This window comes from Schistocerca cancellata, chromosome 6 (assembly GCF_023864275.1).
Source record: "Schistocerca cancellata isolate TAMUIC-IGC-003103 chromosome 6, iqSchCanc2.1, whole genome shotgun sequence".
NCBI classification, from domain to species: domain Eukaryota; kingdom Metazoa; phylum Arthropoda; class Insecta; order Orthoptera; family Acrididae; genus Schistocerca; species Schistocerca cancellata.
Genome location: NC_064631.1, coordinates 583217538 through 583240465, shown reverse-complemented (window position 1 = coordinate 583240465; position 22928 = coordinate 583217538). Strand labels below are relative to the sequence as shown.

General features: G+C 39.9%; 1 protein-coding gene across 1 annotated transcript in view; it reads right to left on the bottom strand.

Annotated features, from left to right (window-relative positions):
• LOC126190706 (trifunctional enzyme subunit alpha, mitochondrial) overlaps positions 1–22928 on the bottom strand; it is a 157446-nt gene that overhangs the window by 53953 nt on the left and 80565 nt on the right. The gene's annotated exons all lie outside the window — the stretch shown is intronic.

The window sequence follows — 22928 nt, the reverse complement described above, 5'->3', positions numbered from 1 at the left end:
GTGGTGGCAGATTATGAAAATGAGGCTAACAATTGTCTGACGAAGAAATAACGTTAAAACCTGTGGGAAGCTGCTAAAAAATTATCGGTTATGTGGGAAAAATGTGAATGGAAATAAAACGAAAGTTGTTAGAACTAGCTGAAATAGTCGTTTAACAGGTGAAAGGAACTGAAACTGTGAAATAACATTCACGATGTTACACAAGAAATGTTTGTAAACTGGGAGCGGTGGATTTTATAGCAGTGGTAATGTTGAAAGTGTAAAAAATTTTTTGGTTATGGTTTGGAAGTAAATTACGTATTATTGAGTATATATAGGCAGGATAAATTGTATGGTATATTACGGAAAAAAGGGAAGGTGAATACAAAGTGAAACTACTTGCACAAACAAAAAGAGAATTTAATTGTTGGGTTCAAATTAATGATATGAATATAATAGAAAGAAACATTCCACATGGGAAAAATATATTAAAAAAAGATGCTGTGACTTACCAAACGGGAAAGCGCTGGTAGATAGACACAATAAAAAACACACAAACATACACACAAATATCAAGCTTTCACAACCCACGGTTGCTTCATCAGGGAAGAGGGGAGGAGAGGGAAAGAGGAAAGGATGTGGGTCTTAAGGGAGAGGGTAAGGAGTCATTCCAATAAATATATATACTATGACGGTTCTACATCATTTGTTTTTTTATTTTTTGTAGGTATACGTACGAAGAGGTGTATGTAAAGAAAGAATGGAGGTGATAAACTCATTCACAAAGAGAAACAAAAGCATGGGAGTTAGTGGAATACCTATAAAGCAGTAGTGAGCAGGGGATAAACAAGGAAGAGGAGTGAGCAGAGAAAGAGAACGTAAGCTAGAGCGGAATTAATCGTGATGGTCATTTAAGAAAAGTCAGTTTAATTAATACTCTGAGGAATTGATGGCTTGTAGGATAGTGGGACTTACCATAATGTATGTAGACATATTATCTATGCTGTGTATAGAAGTTGAGAAGTAGAGGAGGACTCTAGGGAGTAAATGAAGCAGTAAAAAGTGAATGCAAAGTGTAAAATAGATTTTTTTTTTATACCAGAGAATACTTATAGTATACATAGGAACACACACACACACACACACACACACACACACACACACACACACACACACACACACACACACACTATAATCATTATTTAATTTACACTGTGCATATATTTTTGTACATTCATATTATAAATATGCTGGGCCAAATAAGCAAAGGGTAAGAAAAAAACTACTTTCAAGAGTACAAAGCTCATAATTATTGCACCTGTAAATGTGGTGTAAAGATTAGCTGACTGCTGCAATTGATTTTTAGTTTTTGTACATATTTAATACAAATATCAGAAGTCATCAATATTATTTAAAAATATATATATTAAATTTGGCTTCACTGTGACAGGACACATTTTTGAGCATTACTTAAACATTGGGTGAATTTTATGTTGCAAGTGCACGAGAGAAAAGAAGACGAGGCCTGTTCCAGAAGTCACAATTTTGCCACAACCTACAAGAACGTCATTCAGGCCAGACAATATACAATTAAATTTTTGTAGATAGAAATTTAGAATAACTATTTAAATGTCTAGAGGTTTGAATTGGATTGATTGAGTGACTGTTGGGTTGAACTTTAGATAGGAAGTGTTTATTATAAGTGAGTATTATGCAAAGTTTAGGTCAGTGACATTATTAACTCCGATGCGAGTGACTTTATATATTTGTTGTTCTGTGTATTAATGGTTCTTACTAGGGTGGCTTAGAAAATGGCAATGCAACAGCAGAGCGAATCACAACAGCCCTCAGCTGTTTCTGAGGTTAGTGAAACATTAGACGCTAGCTTAACTGAAGTAGTGCCTAGCGGCAGCATTAATCAGGCCCCACAACAAAGCTTAAGTGTTTCGATGTCATCTGAGCAGGACGAAATAAACCCATTGATTGTAATCATGCAGCAGTTAACACTGTTAGCTAAAAATGTAACAGACTTAACTAAAGCGCAAATAGAGACTAAAAGGGAAATCAATGAACAATTAGCAGCCAATCCAGTGAAAGTGAAACAATTAGCAGCCAATCAAATGAAAGTGAAACAATTAGCAGCCAATCAAGTGAAAGTCCAGGAGCAATTACTACCTAATCAAACAAAGTTGAATGCGCAATTAGAAGCTAATCAAGCAGAATTAAATAATAAATTAGTAGAGAGTTTTCAGAAACTTGATGATAAATTAAATAAAACTGCGGAAGAATTGAAAATTCAGAATGAAACGACAGAATTAAAATTAGCTGCTCAAATTGAGCAAGTCACTCAGCAGTGTAATGAAAATGCAAAGAAGTTACGCCTAGAGTTAACCGAGTATGTTGCTACTAAGCTTGATACTATTAAAGAGCAGGTCGAGTCAATCCCACAGATAGTTCAAGCACAAGAACAGATGCAATGTTCTATGGCGGTAATTCCGGTATTAGTTGAAGTTAAAGATGAATTAAAACAACAAGTAAATGAGATGTCAGCAGATATGCAGGATTTGAGACAATCACAAGACAAGATTCCAAAGGACATCCAAAATTTGGATAAATCCATAAATAACATAAAGGAGAGACAAGACGAGGTTGATCATAAGGTAAACATTCTCGCAGGAAAATTCTCGCAGTTACGTTTGGAAAGGCAAAGCATTTCTTCAGAGAATATTGAACATACGGTCAGAGCAGCTATACAATCTGTGACCGAGAGTTCTGAAGAAAATTTTTTAAATAAAGGTTTGCGAGAAGCCAGAGAACAACTAGGCTAAGAACTTAAACAATGGAAAGGAAACATTGAGAGATTTTTAAACCTATCTCGAGAAGATTTGCGTTCCACGCAAGGAAATGAACCCATAACAAGATCTATCAATGAAGCTACATTATTTAACCGATCAAGTACAGAAAGGGACATTAATGCACACATTCGTTTTTGCAATCAACATTAATCACAACACTATGAGGGTAGTCATAATGACTGTAATTGTAAAAGCAATACTGAGGAGATTTTCAAAGGAACATGTTTCTTTCCACATTTCTGTGTAATGTTTAATGTCAGTGAAAGCTTTCTTTCAATTTTATTCAGTGAAACTAACATGCACAGTATTTCTCCCCACTTGTCTAAGTGGTATAGCATTTATCTGAAATCCAAGTGGCAATATTCTATGGCACACCTTGGTACTTTTTTGTGTGGCAACCTTCGTCATTTTGGTGTGTGTGTGTGTGTGTGTGTGTGTGTGTGTGTGTGTGTGTGTGTTTTTCACCACACATTAGTTTTGAAGGTTATGGTCAATGTATTCTGAATTTCTTATTGGCTGAGACTCTACAGAAATTCACTAAGTCCCTGAGAAAAACTTTATTGTTTGCAGTGATCAGTTTTCAATTCGTACACAAAATTACTATAGGGAAATACTGTCAGATGATGAACAATTTTTAATTGTGTTGGTATCCATGCACATATAAAAAGTTGTTTGTCCACCGATACAGGGCGCACATCATATTACACTGTCCCAAGTGTGGACTGGACAGCCACACACATGTTCATCCCACACACAGTGGTGATACTTACCAGCTCATGGTATGCAGTCCTTCAAGGTCATTATAATAATGAGCACAAACATGTCATGACAGAATCTAAAAGTGCGTTCTTCCCTCCTCTCCCCTTATGCACCTTTTAGTACCCCACTTTACAGTTTCCCACCCATTGAGACATGGCTTACCACTAGAAGGCAACACAACCTCCTCCTGCCTCTGTTAAGTAGGAATTCTGCATTAGCGGCTTATCCCAGTCTCCCGGCCCCTCTTTTTTGTCTCTTGCCTACAAATGGCTTTTGTTTACATTTGCTTTTAAATGACTTGACAGCACTGTCACATTCTCACAGGGTGGCTTGTCACACTTTGAATGTAGCACTTTAATATTTTGTAGACTGATTGGAAACTGGATACATTCTTTCCTTTCATTTTCATTATATTTATAGTGCTATTTGGTCACTTTTACTAGGATTGTACGTAAAGAGTGTAGTTGCATGATTTACTTTTCACTGATGTTTAAGCTGGCCCTTTTGTTTACTTCACGTTACATGTACTTGATTAATATGTAATTCTCATTCTTGTAGTTTGATTTTTCAAATGAGAAAAATGATACAAGTATAGGGTTTTTGAAGTTTAGAATTTTCATTTTATGTTCAGTCAATATTTTTAAGTCTACACACAAATTGTGCTCTTTATACAACCATACCTAGAACTCTAATGTGACTAAAGAGAGTTTTTTTTTTGAACCAATGTTGAATGTGCCAGTTGTATTTTTTGTTGTTTACTGCATAGCTAATGAATATTTATCATTTCTGTTGTAACTACTACTGCAGTTCAAGCTACTCACATTGGGTTTAACCATTTGTAGTATGCAAATGTGGTTAAGGGAGATATAACTCTGATAGACTTTTGAGGACATTTCGGTTACATGCTGTGTGTTATGTACATACAAGTTTGTATATTAAGCTTAACTTATCTTCATGGAAAAGCTTTCTCTTTTCCCAGTTTAAATAACTGCCTTGTTTAAATCAAGTCAAAATACTTACATTTACACATAATTTTCACTATTTCACATGCAACCATGATTCCTGGCCCTCGTTACATCGGATTTTTTTTTTGTATTTTGTATATTGTTCAACTTTTATTGGCTTAATACACTTCAGTTTAGCTTGATGAAAAAAGTAGTTTTTCTTTTGAATAATGCAGTGTACCCAGGTGAAGCTTAATATCCATGTTTGTTTATATTCAGAACTGAAGTATCACAATGACTGTGGCAATGTGTTATTCTTCCTTTTTCTACACCATTCTCTTGATTATTAGGGAACTTAATTTTTGTTCATCAGGGACCTGAGATCTCACTGTGTTATAGTTCTTAGCATTCAATGGATTCAATTAGCTGTATTCTGTAATTCAAGTTTAATTAACTTATATGTTGTTGTCGTCGTGTTTTTCAATCCAGAGACTGGTTTGATGCAGCTCTCCACACTACTCTATCCTGTGCAAACTACTTCATCTCCAAGTACCTAATGCAACCTACATCCTTCTGAATCTGCTTAGTGTATTCATCTCTTGGTCTCCCTCTACAATTTTTATCCTCCATGCTACCCTCCAATACTAAAATGGTGACCCCTTGATGCCTCAGAACATGTCCTATCAACTGATCCCTTTTTCTAGTCAAGTTGTGCCACAAATTTCTCTTCTCCCCAATTCTATTCAATACCTCCTCATTACTTACATGATCTAATCTTCGGCATTCTTCTACAACACCACATTTTGAAAGCTTCTATTCTACGATGCTTCCCCTAGACCGCGAGTCTACAAATACTAGAAACATAGGTTTGCCTTTCCCTAATCTATCTTCTAAGATAAGTTGTAGGGTCAGTATTGCTTCACGTGTTCCAACATTTCTACAGAATCCAAACTGATCTTCCCCAAGGTCGCTTTCTACCACTTTTTTCATTTGTCTGTAATGAATTTGTGTTAGTATTTTGCAGTTGTGACTTATTAAACTGATAGTTTGGTAATTTTCAAATCTGTCAATCTTTGGGATTGGAATTATTATATTCTTCTTGAAGTCTGAGGGTATTTCGCCTGTCTCATACATCTTGCTCACGGGATGGTACAGTTTTGTCAGGGCTGGCTCTCTCAAGGCTATCAGTAGTTCTAATGGAATATTGTCTACTCTCAGGGCCTTGTTTCGACGTAGGTCTTTCAGTGCTCTATCGAACTTCATCCAGTATCATATCTCCCATTTCATCTCCATCTGTGTCCTCTTCCATTTCCATAATATTGTCCTCAAATACATCGCCTCCATATAGACCCTCTATATACTCCTTCCACCTTTCTGCTTTCCCTTCTTTGCTTAGAACTGGTTTTCCATCTGAGCTCTTGATATTCATGCAAGTGGTTCTATTCCCTCCAAAGGTCTCTTTAATTTTCCTGTAGGCAGTTTCTATCTTACCCCTAGTGATGTATGCCTCTCCATCCTTACGTTTGTCCTCTAGCCATCCCTGTTTAGCCATTTTGCACTTTCTGTTGATCTCATTTTTGAGATGTTTGTATTCCTTTCTGCCTGCTTCATTTACTGAATTTTTATACTTTCTACTTTCATCAATTAATTGAATATCTCTTGTGTTACCCAAGGATTTTAATCAGCCCTCATCTTTTTATCTGCTTGATCCTCTGCTATCTTCACTATTTCATCTCTCAAAGCTACACCTTCTTCTACTGAATTTCTTTCCCACGTTCTTGTCAATCGTTCCTTTATGCTCTCTGAAACTGTCTACAACCTCTGATTCTTTCAGTTTATCCAGGTCCCACCTCATCAAATTCCCACCTATTTGCGGTTTCTTCAGTTTTAATCTACAGTTCATAACCAATAGATTGTGGTCAGAGTCCACATCTGCCCCGGAAATGTCTTACAATTTAAAAACTGGTTCCTAAATTTCTGTCTAACCATTATACGAGGGTTGTTTTTTTAAGTAAGGGCCGTATTTATTTTTAAAAAAAGATACAAATACTTTTGTAAAAAAAACTTTTATTTTCTGATTCTACACACTTTTACCTATTTTTTTAAATAGTTGCCTTGTTTATTTAAGCACTTGTCATACCGTAAACTAAGTTTTTAATTCCCTCTTCAAAGAATTTGGCCGCCTGCTCCAACAGCCAAAGAGTTCACGGCCGCTTTCACTTCATCGTCGTCATTGAAGCGCTGCCCGCCAAGATGGTGTTTCAGGTACCGGAAAAGATGAAAATCACTAGGAGCAAGGTCGGGGCTGTATGGTGCATGGTCCAAAACTTCCCAGCCAAAAGAATCAATCAAATCCCAAGTCTTTTGAGAGATGTGAGGCCTAGCGTTATCGTGCAGGAGCAAAACTCCTTTTGTAAGCATGCCGCGCCTTTTGTTTTGAATTGCTCTGTAGAGCTTTTTTAGAGTTGCACAGTAGGCATCTGAGTTCATTGTCATTCCTCGTGGCATAAAGTCCACTAGCAAAACACCGAGCCGGTCCCAGAACACAGTTGCCATAATCTTGCGCTTTGACAGCGTCTGTTTGGCTTTGACCTTGACAGGTGAGGTTGTGTGTCGCCATTCCATCGATTGTCGCTTGCTTTCGGGAGTGATATGGGATACCCATGTTTCATCTCTAGTGACAATTTGACTCAATATGTCATCCCCTTCTTCCTCGTAATGAATCAAAAAGTCCAATGAAGTGGCAAATCTCTTCCCTTTGTGGTCCTCTGTGAGGAGTCTGGGTACCCACCGAGAACACAGTTTCTTAAAGTTTAGGTTTTCAGACACAATTTTGTACAAAACCGATCTTGAAACTTCTGGAAATTCCAAAGATAGAGTGGAAATTGTGAATCTTCTGTCCTCACGAATCTGTTTCAACTGCAGCCACCAAATCACCAGCGATCACAGAGGGCCGGCCTGAGCGTTCTTCGTCATGGACGTTTTGATGGCCATTTTTAAACTCTCTAACCCATTGACGCACTTTACCTTCACTCATTGCATTCAAGCCATAAACTTCTGTTAACTGACAATGAATTTCTGCAGCTGATAGGCTTCTCGCAGTCAAAAAACGTATCACTGACCGTGTCTCACACGCGGCGGGCGATTCAATAATCGTAAACATTATAAAGTAGCACAGGTATACGTACACGTCAGCCACAGAGCTGCAACTTGCATCAGTGTGAATGGGAAGGATGCCGGCAAGTGACGTGGTGGTTTGCTGCGGCGTCCGCGTGAACTACGGGACTATACGTGCGAACGGCCCTTACTTAAAAAACAACCCTCGTATAATAAACTCTGATAAAAAATTTAAGTCCCTTCCATGGATTTTACCACTAAAGTTGTAGACTCAAGAGCCAAAGAAACTTTTACATCTGTTTAATATCGTGTGGGGTCCCTGCGACCACACACAAGTGCTGCAACACAATGTGGCATGTACTCGACTAATGTCTGAAGTAGTGCTGGAGGAAACTGACACCATGAATCCTGCAGGGCCGTCCATAAATCCATAAAATTACAAAGGGATGGAGATCTCTTTTGAACAGAATGTTGCAAGGCATCCGAGATATGTTCAATAATGTTCATGTCTGAGGAGTTTGGTCGCCAGCAGAATTGTTTAAACTCATAAGAGTGTTCCTAGGGCCACTCTGCAGCAATTCTGGAAATGTGGGGAGTTGTCCTGCTGGAAATGCTCAATTCTGATGGAATACACAATGGACATGAATGGATGCTGGTGATCAGACAAGATGCTGATGTACATGTCACCTGTCAGAGTCGTATCTAGATGTATCAGGGGTCCTGTACCACTCCAACTGTACACTTCCCAAACCATTACAGAGCCTCCACCAGCTTTAACAGCCCTGCTGACATGCAGGGTTCATGGATTCGTGAGGTTGTCTCCATACCAGAACACGTCCATCCATTCAATTTCCAAGCAACAAGTTTCCAGTCATCAACAGTCCAATGTTGCTATTGACGGGTCCAGGTGATTTGTAAAATCTGTGTTTCATGCAGTCATCAAGGGTACACGAGTGGGCCTTCAGCTCCGAAAGTCCGTATCAATGGTGTTTTGTTGAATGGTTTGCACGCTGAGACTTACTGATGCCCTAGCATTGAAATCTGCAGCAATTTGCAAAAGGGTTGCACTTCTGCCGCACTGAACGATTCTCTTCAGTCTTTGTTGATCAATTGTTGCAGGATCGTTTTCCGGCCGCCGCGATGTCGGAGATTTGATGTTTTACTGGATTCCTGATATTCATGGTACACTTGTGAAATGGTGGTACGGGAAAATCCCTACTACATCGCTACCTTGGAAATGCTGTGTCCCATGGCTCATGCGCCGACTATAACAGGACATTCAAACACACTTAAATCTTGATAACCTGCCAATGTAGCAGCAGTAACCAATCTAACAACAGCACCAGACACTTGCTGTCTTACATAGGTTATTGCTGACCACAGTGCCGCATTCTGGCTGTTTACATATCTCTGCATTTAAATATGCATGCCTATACCAGTTTCCATGGTGCTTCAGTGTATTTTGCCTATGGGAAACTTGTTAGTTCAATTAGTATTTACTCTTCTAAATTGAATTTTTATATAATGAAGATCACTTCCATGCAATCGTTCCAGTGTTCCCCATGAAAACTGTATTTGTGCTTCCATGGCATCAATTCTACATATGAAGTGTTACAGTTAACTTATTGTACCTCCTGCTCACATTACTCAACTGCTGTGGATGACAATGAGCAATACTATCTTCTCTTGTCTCACCATGCCGCCATTTTTCAGAGCAGTTAAAAAAATATATCTAGCTAGTCTGATAAGTATTTCAATTTATTTCTCTAATTTTTCATTTTAATATTGATCTGTGTCGTGTATGATTATTGCTTCTGCAAAGGTTTTCATTCCTGTGGAACCTGCTGTGTTGATAACACATGCATTTTGTACCCATTCTCAGTAGCCAATAGGAAGTAGAAGAAACAAATCACATGTCAACTGCAGGCCACCACTTGTATCATTGGTTCCAGACTGGACTCGCTCGTTCTGGCTTTCAGCTAACAATGACCTGATTTCTTTCCTACTCCTTTTTTCCTGCAGTTACTTTTGACACTGAAATTGACTACTTCTTAGGACTGCCATGACTGGCTAATGACCTAATAAGCCAACCTGGGCAGGCTCCATTTGTATTCCAAATGCAGAAGAAACCTGTTTGTTCATGAAAATCCACATTTTAGAATTAAATTGCTCCTAAAAGATTCCTATATCATGCCCATCCTGACCAGAATCCTTCAGTACCTGGACACTGCTTACGATGGAACTATAAGGTATTATCAAAAAGTAATGGGAATTTAGTTTCCTGGCTTTATACATCAGATTTTCAATTTTTTTTTATCTTGTTGGTACATGTGTTCTTGATGTATGTTTGCATTTTTAGCTGCTTTAAATATTTAGATCATTGTTGACAGTCAAAAAGGTTACACGTGTGAGTGCTCAGGGAATTTTTACTCTTGAAAAAGGTGGATCAAAGAATTTACATTAAATTTTGCTTGAAAAATGGAAAAAATACAGCAACACATTAAAAATGTTGACTGTGGCTTTTGGCAAATCTACTATCAGTAAGACAAGTGTTTACAAGTGGTATAATCATTTCAAAGATCGTCAAGAAAAGACGATGACCACACTGGACACATTAGCACTTCAATTACTGACAATGTCGGAGAAGTAAAGGAAATGGTTCTAGAAAATAGTCTCATCACCATATGAGAGGTTGCTGATGATGCTTGGCTCACAGCAAGCAATTGTTTCAGATGTTTTGACGTGAAACATGCAGCAGCAAAGTTTTTCCAAAACTGGTGATTTTTAACTAAAAATGATGATGTGTGGACATGCTCAGAAATTGTTGAATGAAGTAGTCAATGATCAAGAACTTCTAAAATGGATTATAAGAGGTGGCGAAATATGGATATGAGGGTATGACATCGGAACCAAGGTCCAATTGCCCAAATCAAAACTTTCTGTAGAGCAAAGATTGAAAGAAATCCAACAATTTCAATCACATGTGAAGATTCTTCTCACTGTTTTCTCCTGCACACTTGCGTGAAGAAATCCAAAGAAAATGACCAGAATTGTGGTAAAACCAATCGTGGAAATTTCATCACAATAATGCTCCTGCTCACACCTCAATGCTTTTTCATGATCTTTTGGCAACAAACAAAACCGTTACGTTGTCTCAGTCACTGCATTCTTTGGACGTGGGCCCCCTGTGACTTCTTTCTTTTCACAAGGCTGAAAAGAACCATAAAAGGATGTCATTTTGCCACCACTGATGAAATAAAAACAAAACTGCTGAATGAGCTGGACTTCATAATGAACAGTGAGTTCCAGAAGTGCTTCCAAGATTGGAAAACGCACTGGCACAAGCCTATTATATCTGAGGGAGGATTACTTTGAATGGGACGAAGTTGATGCTGAATAGATAAAGATTCTTTAAGGAAAACAGAAGTTCTCATTACTTTCTGCTCACACCGCATATACTGGACCTCATGGCAACAAACAGATCTGACCTCTTTGAGGATGTTCACACTGAAACTGTTATTAGCGACTAAGAAACAGTTGCAGCAAGAATAATGGTTACCCAAGTACAAAGGATCACTGGAACAAGTATAAAGACTTATATGTTCAGTGAACTAAATAAAGAAGCATTTGTTTAGTTTCATCAGGAGGAAGAATTCAGCTCGGAACAGAAGCATTGTCTTCAGTCCAGAGACTGGTTTGATGAAGCTCTCTATACTACTATATCCTGTGCAAGCCTTTTCATCTCCGAGTAACTACTGAAACCTCCATCCTCCTGAATCCGTTTAGTGTATTCATCTATTGGTCCCCAACTACAATTTTTACCGTATAGACTATAGATATAGGATGCTAAATTAAATACAATGTGCTGTCAAAATTACTATGCATGGAGCCTCCACTGACTACCATGGCAAAGTCTTATCACAAGACCTCTCTAACTAAAATAGAGGGTGTCAAAGCCAAAGCTAACAATATTATGAAAAGGATAGTTACTATTCACAATACAGCAAAGATGCTGCATCACTGATCGACACAACAAAAAGACTGTCAGAAAGACAGTTTTCGAGCAACAAAGCCTTTGTCAAAAATAGACAGTCAAAAATAGACAAAACACACACACACACACACACACACACACACACAAACAAACAAACAAACAAACAAACAAAAATGCAACTCACACACACATTATCACTGTCTGACAGCTGAGGGCAGACTGTGAGCAGTAGCACATGATGGGCAAGGCAACCAGATGAGGGTAAGGAGGAGGCTGGGGCTGAAAGGGGGAGGGATAGCAGAGTACGGGGTGGGGATCGGTAAAGTGTTGCTAGTGGGAGCGTGCAGGGACACAGTGCAGAGAGGGTAGGGCAGCTAGGTACAGTTGGGAGGTTAGACGGAGGGCTGGGAAGAGCGCAGCAGAGAAGGTGGGGGGAGGGGTTGGGGAGAGGGGAGAGAGAGTCAGTGGAAAAGGAAGAAGTAAAAAGAATGGGTGCATAGGTGGAATAGAGGGCTGTGTAATGCTGGATGAGATCAGGGAGGTGCTATATGGATATGGACAATGACTAACAAAGGTTGGGGTCAGGAGGCTTATCGGAACGTAGGATATATTGCAGGGCGAGTTCCGACCTGCAGAATTCAGAAAGTTGGTGTTGATGGGAAGCATCCAAATGGTACATGCTGTGAAGAAATCATTTATATGGAGAACGTTGTGTTGAGTGGTGTGCTCAGCAACAGTATGGTCCTGTTTCTTGGCAACAGTTTGTTGGAGGCCATTAATGCAGACAGACAACTTGTTGGTTGTCATGCCCACATAGAATGCAGCACAGTGGTTGCAGCTTAGCTTGTAGATCACATTAATGGTTTCACAGGTAGCACTGGCTTTGATGGGATAGGTGACATTTGTGACCGGACTGGAGTACGTGGTGGTGGTGGTTGTGGTTGTGGTGGGGTTGAGGGGGGGTATGGGACAGGTCTTGCATCTAGATCTATTATAAGGACAGGGGTTGTGTAGGTATAGACAAGGAAATCGTGTAGGTTCAGTGGGTGGTGGAATATCACTGTGGGAGGGTGGGGAAGGATAGTGGACACGAAATTTCTCATTTCAGGGCACGATGGGAGATATTCGAAACTCTGGTGAAGAATGTAATTCATTTGCTCCAGTCCTGGGTAATACTGGGTAATGAGGGGATTGCTCCTCTGTGGCCAGATAGTAGGACTTTGGGAAATGGTCAGTGACTGGAAAGGTAAGGCATGGGAGATCTATTTTTGTACAAGGTTGGGAGGATAATTATGGTCTGTAAAGGTCTCAGTGAGACCCTCGGTATACTTCAAGAGGGACCACTCGTCACCACAGATACAACATCCATAGGTAGCTAGGCTGTATGGAAGGGACTTCTTGGTATGGAATGGGCAGAAATTATCTAAGTGGAGTTATTGCTAGTGGTTGGTAGGTTTGATATGGACAGAGGTACTGATGTAGCCATCTTTGGGGTGGAATTCAACATTGAGGAAAGTGGTTTGTTGGGTTGAGTAGGACCAGATGAAGGAAATAGGGGAGAAGGTGTTGAGGTTCTGGAGGAATGTGGATAGGGTGTCCTCACCCTCGGTCCAGATCACGAAGATGATCAACGAACCTGAACCAGTTGAGGGGTTTGGGATTCTGGATGTTTAGGAATGATTTCCCTAGATGGCTCAGGATTAGATTTAGATTAGATTTACTTTCATTCCAAATGATCCGTAGTGAGGAGGTCCTCCAGGATGTGGAACATGTCAGAAAAACAACAATACATGACAAATATTTATAACTAAAACAAATAAGCTAATGTACCATTCCACAGGTCCCAAGTGGAATGATCGTAATTTTTTAATGAACACTAAGAGTCATTTTACAAATACTAATGCACTGAATTTAAAATAAAAAAAGTTTTTTTATTTATTTATAAGGTAATAAACATGTAATACAACTACTGTAATACTTATTTACAATGAACACATTACTGCACTGAAATGGTGCAGAAGTTAGATTATACTTACACACACACACACACACACACACACACACACACACACACACACACACACACACACAAATTTTCAGTGAACACATTACTGCACTAAAATTGTGCAGAAGTTATGTTGTACTTATATACAAATCAGTTGGTTTTACTAAGAAATTCATCAATGGAGTAGAAGGAGTTGGCCACCAATAAATCCTTTAGGCTTCTCTTAAACTGAATTTCATTGGTTGTTAAGCTTTTTATGGCTGCTGGCAAGTTATTGCTGGCATAGTATGGTGTCAAGCAGGTGTCCATGGCCACACCCAGTATTTGTTTGTAGGTAATGCCTTCAAAGGAGAAGTAATTGTGGTTGAGGATATAGTTGGTCACGGCAACTAGGAAGTTGACTGTTGGCTTTTGGAATCCGTAGGGAGTTGGGAAAGACAGTGCTAATTGTGGTAAGGCAATGGGCATTAGGGACATTAGTGTATAGAGAAGTGGCATCAATAGTACAGAACAGGGCGCCATGTGCTAAACGTGGTGTCCTGCAATCATCAGGAAAGAACTAACAATCAAGTCTGAACACACTTTATTCAACTAAAAATGCCTTCTTAGTGGACACTAATTTAGAAATGCAAGAACAACAAGAAGCATAAAAATTCTTGTGGTGGCAAAAGCCAGATACGAGTATAAGACAATGAAAAGAAATAATAACCAAAATACTACTCTACACAGTTGCGAAACGGCATTCACCCAACCAAATACAGCTTTCTGCTGAAGGCTATGACAAGTGTCTACTAGCCTAGAGCCGGCATAGGTACTGGCCGGAGCTGACCTAGCTGTAGGTACACACCGCCGGTCTGACTCTGCTGGCATGCTTTTAACACCAATTCGGCGGAGTGCTACACGTAGTCACATTAGTTTCAATTGGGGGATCTCTGTCACATGGCTTTTCACAAAGTAGTGCCATGTTTATACGGTACGTCTGTTGATGTTCACAACCACTGGCAATGTTTTGATCTGAGCTCTTGAAGGAAGGTCGGAAGCCTAACTGATAAGGGGCCACTAACACAGTGAAGGACTAGGAACTGTGGAGAATCAGAGAAGAAAATAAATGGTATCATTTATATCGGAGCTAAAATACTCAACTCGTGTTTCAAACACCCCTTTACAAACAGTATTGCCACTGCTTATTTGTTACATTACTGTAAAGAGAGATGATTTTGATGTTAATGTTGTTGGTGGTGAAAAGAAAATGCTGAAATCTCTAAAACTTAGTGAACCTCCAGGGCCCAATGGAATCCCTAGCAGATTTTATACAGAATCTGAAGTTGAGCAGTCACTCTTAACCATAATGTATCATAAATACCTCAAAGAAACAAATGTGTCTAATACTTGGAAGGAAGCACAGGAGTCACTGATCTACAAGAAGGGAAGCAGAAGTGGTCCACTGACTACTGTCCAATATCCTTGGCATCTGATTATTGGAGAATCTTCTAACAAATCCTGTGCCAACCAGTATGGCTCCCCGAAAACATCGGTCATGCTAAATTCACTTTGTACCATTCTCATATGGCATCCTGAAAGCCATGAATCGAGGCACTCAGGTAGATGCTACATTTCTTGACTTCTGATAATCATTTGACTCAGCAAGTTATCTGTGCTTATAATCGAAAGTACTACTGCATGGGATATTAAGCAAATTCTGTGACTGAATTCAGGATTTCTTTGTAGGGCAGATGCGGCATGTTATCTTGGACAGAGACATTTTGTGTGCCCGCAGTAACTGTGCTGGGACCTTTTGTGATTCATTTTTATACAAACGTCTTGGCAGACAGTATTGATAGCCACCTCAGACTTTTGCAGATGACGGGTTTATCTATAAAGAAAAAAACACTATCTTAAACAAGTTGCACAAATATCATGTCGGCTTTTGTTAAGATTTCAGAGTGGTACCAGGACTGAAATTTAAATTCTCATAAACAAAACTGTGCACTTCACAAAACAACAAAAATACCGAAGACAACAACAACAAAAGCCATAGTGTCCTATAGCTGCAATGTCAATGAGTCACATTACCTGGAATTAGTCAATAATGGTTGGAGTTTAAGCAGCAAGTACACATAATGACAGAACTCACAACACATGAAGAAGATGACTGCATCAGTTGCTGAAATACTGTGCATAAAATAGAAAAAAACTCAACTGAGCAACCACAAGTACATCATTTCACAATGGTTTGTTGAGTATAGGTGTAAATGTAGATAAAATGGTCTTCCTGTCAAGCAGTGGTGAGCAGATTGCTCAAGTCACGTTAAAAACAAATTATATAAACGAACATCGCATACTCTGAGTCCTGCAAACCGGCTTAAGGATAATTCTACACAACGTTTAAAACATGCCACGTTTCTTTTCTACGGAAGACAGCATATAGACATAGCACTCAGTTTCAAAAATTTAATGTTAAACTTGGATAAAAACAAAATTACACCACTTAAAGAAATTACCACTTAAAGAAATAATTTCGAAGCAGCAGGCATATATAAAAACCAGCACACTGAATGTGAAATGTCTTACATTGAAAAGACTGGCAGAAAGAGTAAAATGATATACAAAGAACATACCAAAATCTGTTGCAAAAACACAACTGAGAAATCTTTTTCTGCATACCATCTGAACAGAAAGGCATAATGTCACAAGCATAAAAAATAACCTTACCATGCCATGTGAAGCTATATTTCTCCTGCCATATAAAATGTTAAAATAAATTACAGGAACAGAGGTGGTTAAGTCTTCAATAACTGCTGATATTTCAACATGTGACAACGCAACCGCGCACGCACCTACATACACATACACACACACACACACAAAACTAATATGGCTAACATCTAAGGTTGCTCATCAGTTTAATTTCAACAATTTCCCTAGTAACACTAACCAACAGCTGGAAACGCAAACGAGAATCTCCATTTGTTACATTCCATAGGACGACTGGTGCCAAAGCAACGTTCAAATAACAGAGTTGCTCCGTAAGGTTGATTACAGAATGTGAGAAGCAATAATACATTTCCTCCCCTTAAAGACCACATAAATTCTGCAGTAGTATAGTAAGATTGCAATTTGCTTTATCTTCCTGTTGAGATTCCATGACTGTAACATTGTCTCAGAAACCTTGAAGTAGTGGTTATGATACCAGACTGTTGCATGGAGAGTCGTGAGTTCAAAACTCACCTGAACTGTCAAATTTTAATTTCTCTATTCCGTTCAATTACATTCTGGAAGTATCCACAAATGGCAAGAACCATTGTACTGGAATGTTCTGTAACTTTATATATACCATATGTGTTCTGGCCGAAGGCTGTTTGCTCCATGCTCTTGTATGTGCAAGTGCTGAATAAACTTTCGTTAAGTGAAGTTAGTGTTCCTCATTCATCTAATTACATCTTCTTCCGTGTGACTTTATTCTGGTGAAGATGCTGGGTATTGGAACTTGTGATAGGGCACATTATCAACAACACAGTGGCTCCCATAAGGCCGTGACAGAGCCACCGTTTACATGGCGAGAAACCAGAGTTCGAGCCATATTCAACAAATCGCAATCTATTGTAGAAATAATTCAAAAGCCAAGATCGCTTAAATGCTGTTTACTGGATAACCAGTTTTAACACACTAAAAGCGCCATCATCGGATCTGAATGTAGATTAACATTTATAAACCATTTGGATATAACAATACATGAGGCAAACCAGCTGATATAAAATCACTGTCACAAAAATTAAAAAAACAACTACTCTCATGGTCATTCTTGTTTTTTTTTTTAATTTTTGTGACATTAATTAATTTTTAATTTAAAAATCCTCCGCAGTCGATCACTACAAAAATGATAGGAAACTACATCGATATCCTCATGGAAGGCCAACCAGCCCGAGCTCTTGTGGTCTCTGGAGCATCATATTCAGTCATTTTGGAGAAGTACCATCGCCAATTGCAGAAAACCGTATTCGTCGACAACAAAACATCTGCATATCGGCTGAAGGTGTCTAGTGGGAAATATGTAAAACCTGCAGGAAGATGTGTCATTCGTGTGGGTATAAGTGGCCATATACAGCTGTTAGAATTCTTTGTCTTACAAGAGTGTAGTCATGACATCATTCTCTGATGGGACTTTTTGAAAGCTTCTCAGGCAACTATAGATTGTGGTCACTCTAAGATTATGCTAGACGAGATGAGACACTGTGGACAGGAAGATGCGCATCCGAGTGTGTGGAGACTGTGTGCTGGATGATGTGATCATTCCTGCAGCCAGTGCTAGAAAGGTAACTGTTGTGTCATGTCATGCATCAACCCATGGATCTTGTAGTGGAATGTAAGAAATGGTTCAAATGGCTCTGAGCACTATGGGACTCAACATCTTAGGTCATAAGTCCCCTAGAACTTAGAGCTACTTAAACCTAACCAACCTAAGGACATCACACACACCCATGCCCGAGGCAGGATTCGAACCGGCGACCATAGCAGCCTCGCGGTTCCGGACTGCAGCGCCAGAACCGCACGGCCACCGCGGCCGGCGGAATGTAAGAGGCGCATACCACTGACGAATAACTTGGTCGTCCCAGCCTCTGTTGTCTCATTTAGGAACGGATTCAGTGAATTGTGGATAGTTAACTGTCGTTGAGAATGGAGGATCCTTCCAAGACGCATGTGCGTAGCAAACAATGTGCTGTTAATTGAAGAACAGCTGAAACAGCTGAGTGTCATAGAAACCTCCCATGCCAAGTCTGTGGGCGAAAATAGTGTTACCACTACAAGACAAGATCTTCTAGCTCTACTATCACCAGATCTCACTAAGGAACAACAGAACAAGCTACTTGCCATTCTTCAAGAGTTCTCTGAATGCTTCAATCCACAGGTGAAGAGCAAGTTAGACAAATTGACAAGCACCGGATTGGCACTGGAGACCATCAACTAATAAGCCAGAAAGCATACCATGTATCAGCAACGGAACGTTGAATAACTCGCGACGAGGTAGAGAAAGTGATGAAGAATGACATCATTCAGCCTTCGCAGAGCCCATGGTCATCACCAGTGCTCCTCGTCAAGAAGAAGTATGGCAGTTGACGCTTTTGTGTTGATTACAGGAAACTTAATAAGTTAACTAAAAAGGATGTTTACCCTCTTCTACGAACTGACGATACACTAGATTGTCTGAAGGGGTCTCAGTTTTTCTCAACCATGGACATGTACTTGGGATACTGACAAATCCAAGTAGATGAGGCTGATTGTGAGAAAACTACATTCATCACCCCTGAGGGCCTGTAGGAGTTTAAGGTAGTGCCATTTGGTATGTGTAATGCATCAGCTACACTCCATACAAATACTTTCAGAAACGACTTCCTGACACTTAAATCAATACTCGATGTTAACAAATTCCTCTTCTTGAGAAACGCTTTCCTTGCCATTGCCAGTCTACATTTTATATCCTCTCTACTTCGACCATCATCGGTTATTTTACTCCCTAAATAGCAAAACTCCTTTACTACTTTAAGTGTCTCATTTCCTAATCTAATTCCCTCAGCATCACCCGACTTAATTTGACTACATTCCATTATCCTCGTTTTGCTTTTGTTGATGTTCATCTTATATCCTCCTTTCAAGACACTGTCCATTCCGTTCAACTGCTCTTCCAAGTCCTTTGCTGTCTCTGACAGAATTACAATGTCATCGGCGAACCTCAAAGTTTTTACTTCTTCTCCATGAATTTTAATATCTACTCCGAATTTTTCTTTTGTTTCCTTTACTGCTTGCTCAATATACAGATTGGATAACATCGGGGAGAGGCTACAACCCTGTCTTACTCCTTTCCCAACCACTGCTTCCCTTTCATGCCCCTCGACTCTTATAACTGCCATCTGGTTTCTGTACAAACTGTAAATAGCCTTTCGCTCCCTGTATTTTACCACTGCCACCTTCAGAATTTGAAAGAGAGTATTCCAGTTAACATTGTCAAAAGCTTTCTCTAAGTCTACAAATGCTAGAAACGTAGGTTTGCCTTTTCTTAATCTTTCTTCTAAGATAAGTCGTAAGGTCAGTATTGCCTCACGTGTTCCAACATTTCTACGGAATCCAAACTGATCTTCCCTGAGGTCGGCTTCTACCAGTTTTTCCATTTGTCTGTAAAGAATTCGCGTTAGTATTTTGCAGCTGTGACTTATTAAACTGATAGTTCGGTAATTTTCACATCTGTCAACACCTGCTTTCTTTGGGATTGGAATTATTATATTCTTCTTGAAGTCTGAGGGAGTATGGAGTGTAGCCATGTATGGAAGTGAAACATGGACGATAACTAGTTTGGACAAGAAGAGAATAGAAGCTTTCGAAATGTGGTGCTACAGAAGAATACTGAAGATAAGGTGGGTAGATCACGTAACTAATGAGGAGGTATTGAATAGGATTGGGGAGAAGAGAAGTTTGTGGCACAACTTGATTAGAAGAAGGGATCGGTTGGTAGGACATGTTTTGAAGCATCAAGGGATCACAAATTTAGCATTGGAGGACAGTGTGGAGGGTAAAAATCGTAGAGGGAGACCAAGAGATGAATGCAGTAAGCAGATTCAGAAGGATGTAGGTTGCAGTAGATACTGGGAGATGAAGAAGCTTGCACAGGATAGAGTAGCATGGAGAGCTGCATCAAACCAGTCTCAGGACTGAAGACCACAACAACAACAACAACAACAACAACAACAACAACACAATGCATCAGCAACTTTTGAATGGATGACGGATAATCTTCTAAATCACCAGAAGTGGACGATGTGCCTCTGTTATTTAGATGACATTATAGTGTTCTCAGAGACTTGATGAACACAAGAAGACTGATGGCAGTTCTTAAGTGTCTCCAACATGGCGGACTGAAATTTAATCCAAGAAAGTGTCTCTTTGGAGCAAAAAAATCATAAATACTTGGATGCCTTGCGTCAAACGAAGGTGTGCGGCCAGAAATCCAGAAAGGGTGAGACAATAATGGATTTTCCTATTCCTGTAAGTATTTGAGATGTGAGAAGCTTCCTTGGATTATGTTCTTGTTACCGTCGTTTTATCAAAGACTTTTGTATCAAAGCCAGGCCACTCCAAGAGTTATTAAAAGCCGATGCTAAATTTATCTGGGGTGGTGATCAACAAGATTCTTTCGATGTGCTGCGAAAAGCTCTGACGACTGACCTTGTACTTTGTCTGTAGGATGAGAGAGCACACAGATGCCAGTGGGTATAGGATCGGTGCTGTTCTGGTGCAAATTTCGGATGGAAAAGAGAAGGTTATCGCCTATGCTTCTAGGACAGTTACAAAAGCTGACAAACTACTTAACTACAGAAACAGAATGTCTTGCTGTGATCTGGGCAATGTGCAAATTTCAACAGTCTCTATAGAATGCCATTCACAGTTGTTACAGGCCATCATTCACTTTGTTGGCTGACAGGTCTTAAGGATCCAACAGGACGACTCGCCAGGTGGGCACTACATCTTCAAGAGTATGACATTACCATAGTGTACAAAAGTGGAAGAAAACACCAAGATGCTGACTGTCTCTCAAGAAACCCTGTACAAGACCATCAAGACTTTGATGAAGATAGTGACTGTCTCACTGCACTTCAGGATCTCTCTGCTGAGAAGAAGAAGGATGCCAAGATATCTCAAATTATGCTTGTCATAAATCTGTCAGAGGATGTGGAAGGACAATTTAAGGGAGTTAATGTATTACTCTGCAAGAAAAACTTTGATCCATTTGGAAAGAGGTGGCTACCAGCGATTCCTAAACATGTGCTTACATGTTCTACAGAAATTCATTCCATGACACACCTGAGACCGGACATTCAGGATTTATTAAGACATACAATAGGATCCGCAAGAGAGTTATGGCCAGGTGTATTTAGGAGTGTCCGTCACTATGTGTCGCACTGTTCAGAGTGCCAGGGGAGAAAGGCAGTTCCTCAGAAACCACCTGGCCGACTCGTGCCAATGCCACCAGCCAAAATGCCTTTCCAGCGTGTTGGGATTGTTCTCCTCTGACAATTTCCAACTTCTGCTTGTGGCAATAGATGGATTATTGATTGCACTGATTATCTGACACACTATGCCATTACCAAAGCCGTGAAAACAGCCGAAGCATTAGAGGTAGCCAAATTCATCATAGAAGACATTGTATTAAAACACGGTACCCCAAGGTCATTAATTACGGATCGAATGAAAGTTTTTCCATCGAATCTTGTGACAGAGATAAACCATCCACAAACTAATGGGCTTACTTAGCACCTTAATAAGACTTTGGCCAACATGCTATCAATGTTCATCAATGTTGAGCGGAGCAACTGGGATGAGGTGCTACCTTTCATGACGTTTGCCTCCAACACCACCAAACAAGACACCACAGGATTTATACCATTTTTCCTGATGCATGGGTGTGGAGTGACTACGACGATGGACACTGTTTCCAATACATCCCGATGACGTGGACGATGACTACATCGGCCAGGTGTTAACCAGAGCTGAGCAAGCTCAGCAGTTAGCTCGACTCTGCACGCTGCAAGCTCAAGAAAATGATCGTTGAAGGTAAGACACGAGCCACCGCCCTGTTGTCTACCAGCCTGGTGACCTCGTCTGGATCTTTACTCCTGTTTGGAAGGTTGGTCTCTATGAGAAGCTCCTCAGACGCTACTTTGGACCTTATAAGGTTGTAAAACAGTTGTCTGATGTTTCTTATGAAGTTGGAGATTTCGACCCTGACACAAGAAGACGAGAGATCAGAGATACTATCCACATCCTTCAAATGCAGCCCTATAAGGATCCTGCAACCCAGGGTAAATTCAAAGCTCCAACAACGGGCAACAAGTGGAAAGGTGATGAAGAGCACTGTGGCGAAGGAAGTTCCAAGAAGATCACTGCCAGGGTGAACATCAGTCATTGGGAGTCGGATTATGCAGGACCGATGACCCATTCCCAGACTAGGAGGACGTAACACCAAGACGTTGTTCTCTTAAGGAGGTAGCAATGTCACAGAAACCGTGGTGTAGTGGTTACGATAATAGAGTGTTGCATGGAGGGTCACGAGTTCAAAACTCACCTGAACGTAAAATTTTAATTTCTGTATTTGGTTCGAGTACATTCTAGAAGTATCCACAAATGGGAAGAATCACTTTACTAGAATGTTCTGTAACTGTATATATACCATATGTGTTCTGGCCGGAGGCAGTTCCCTCTGTGCTCTTGTATGTGCAAGTGATGGT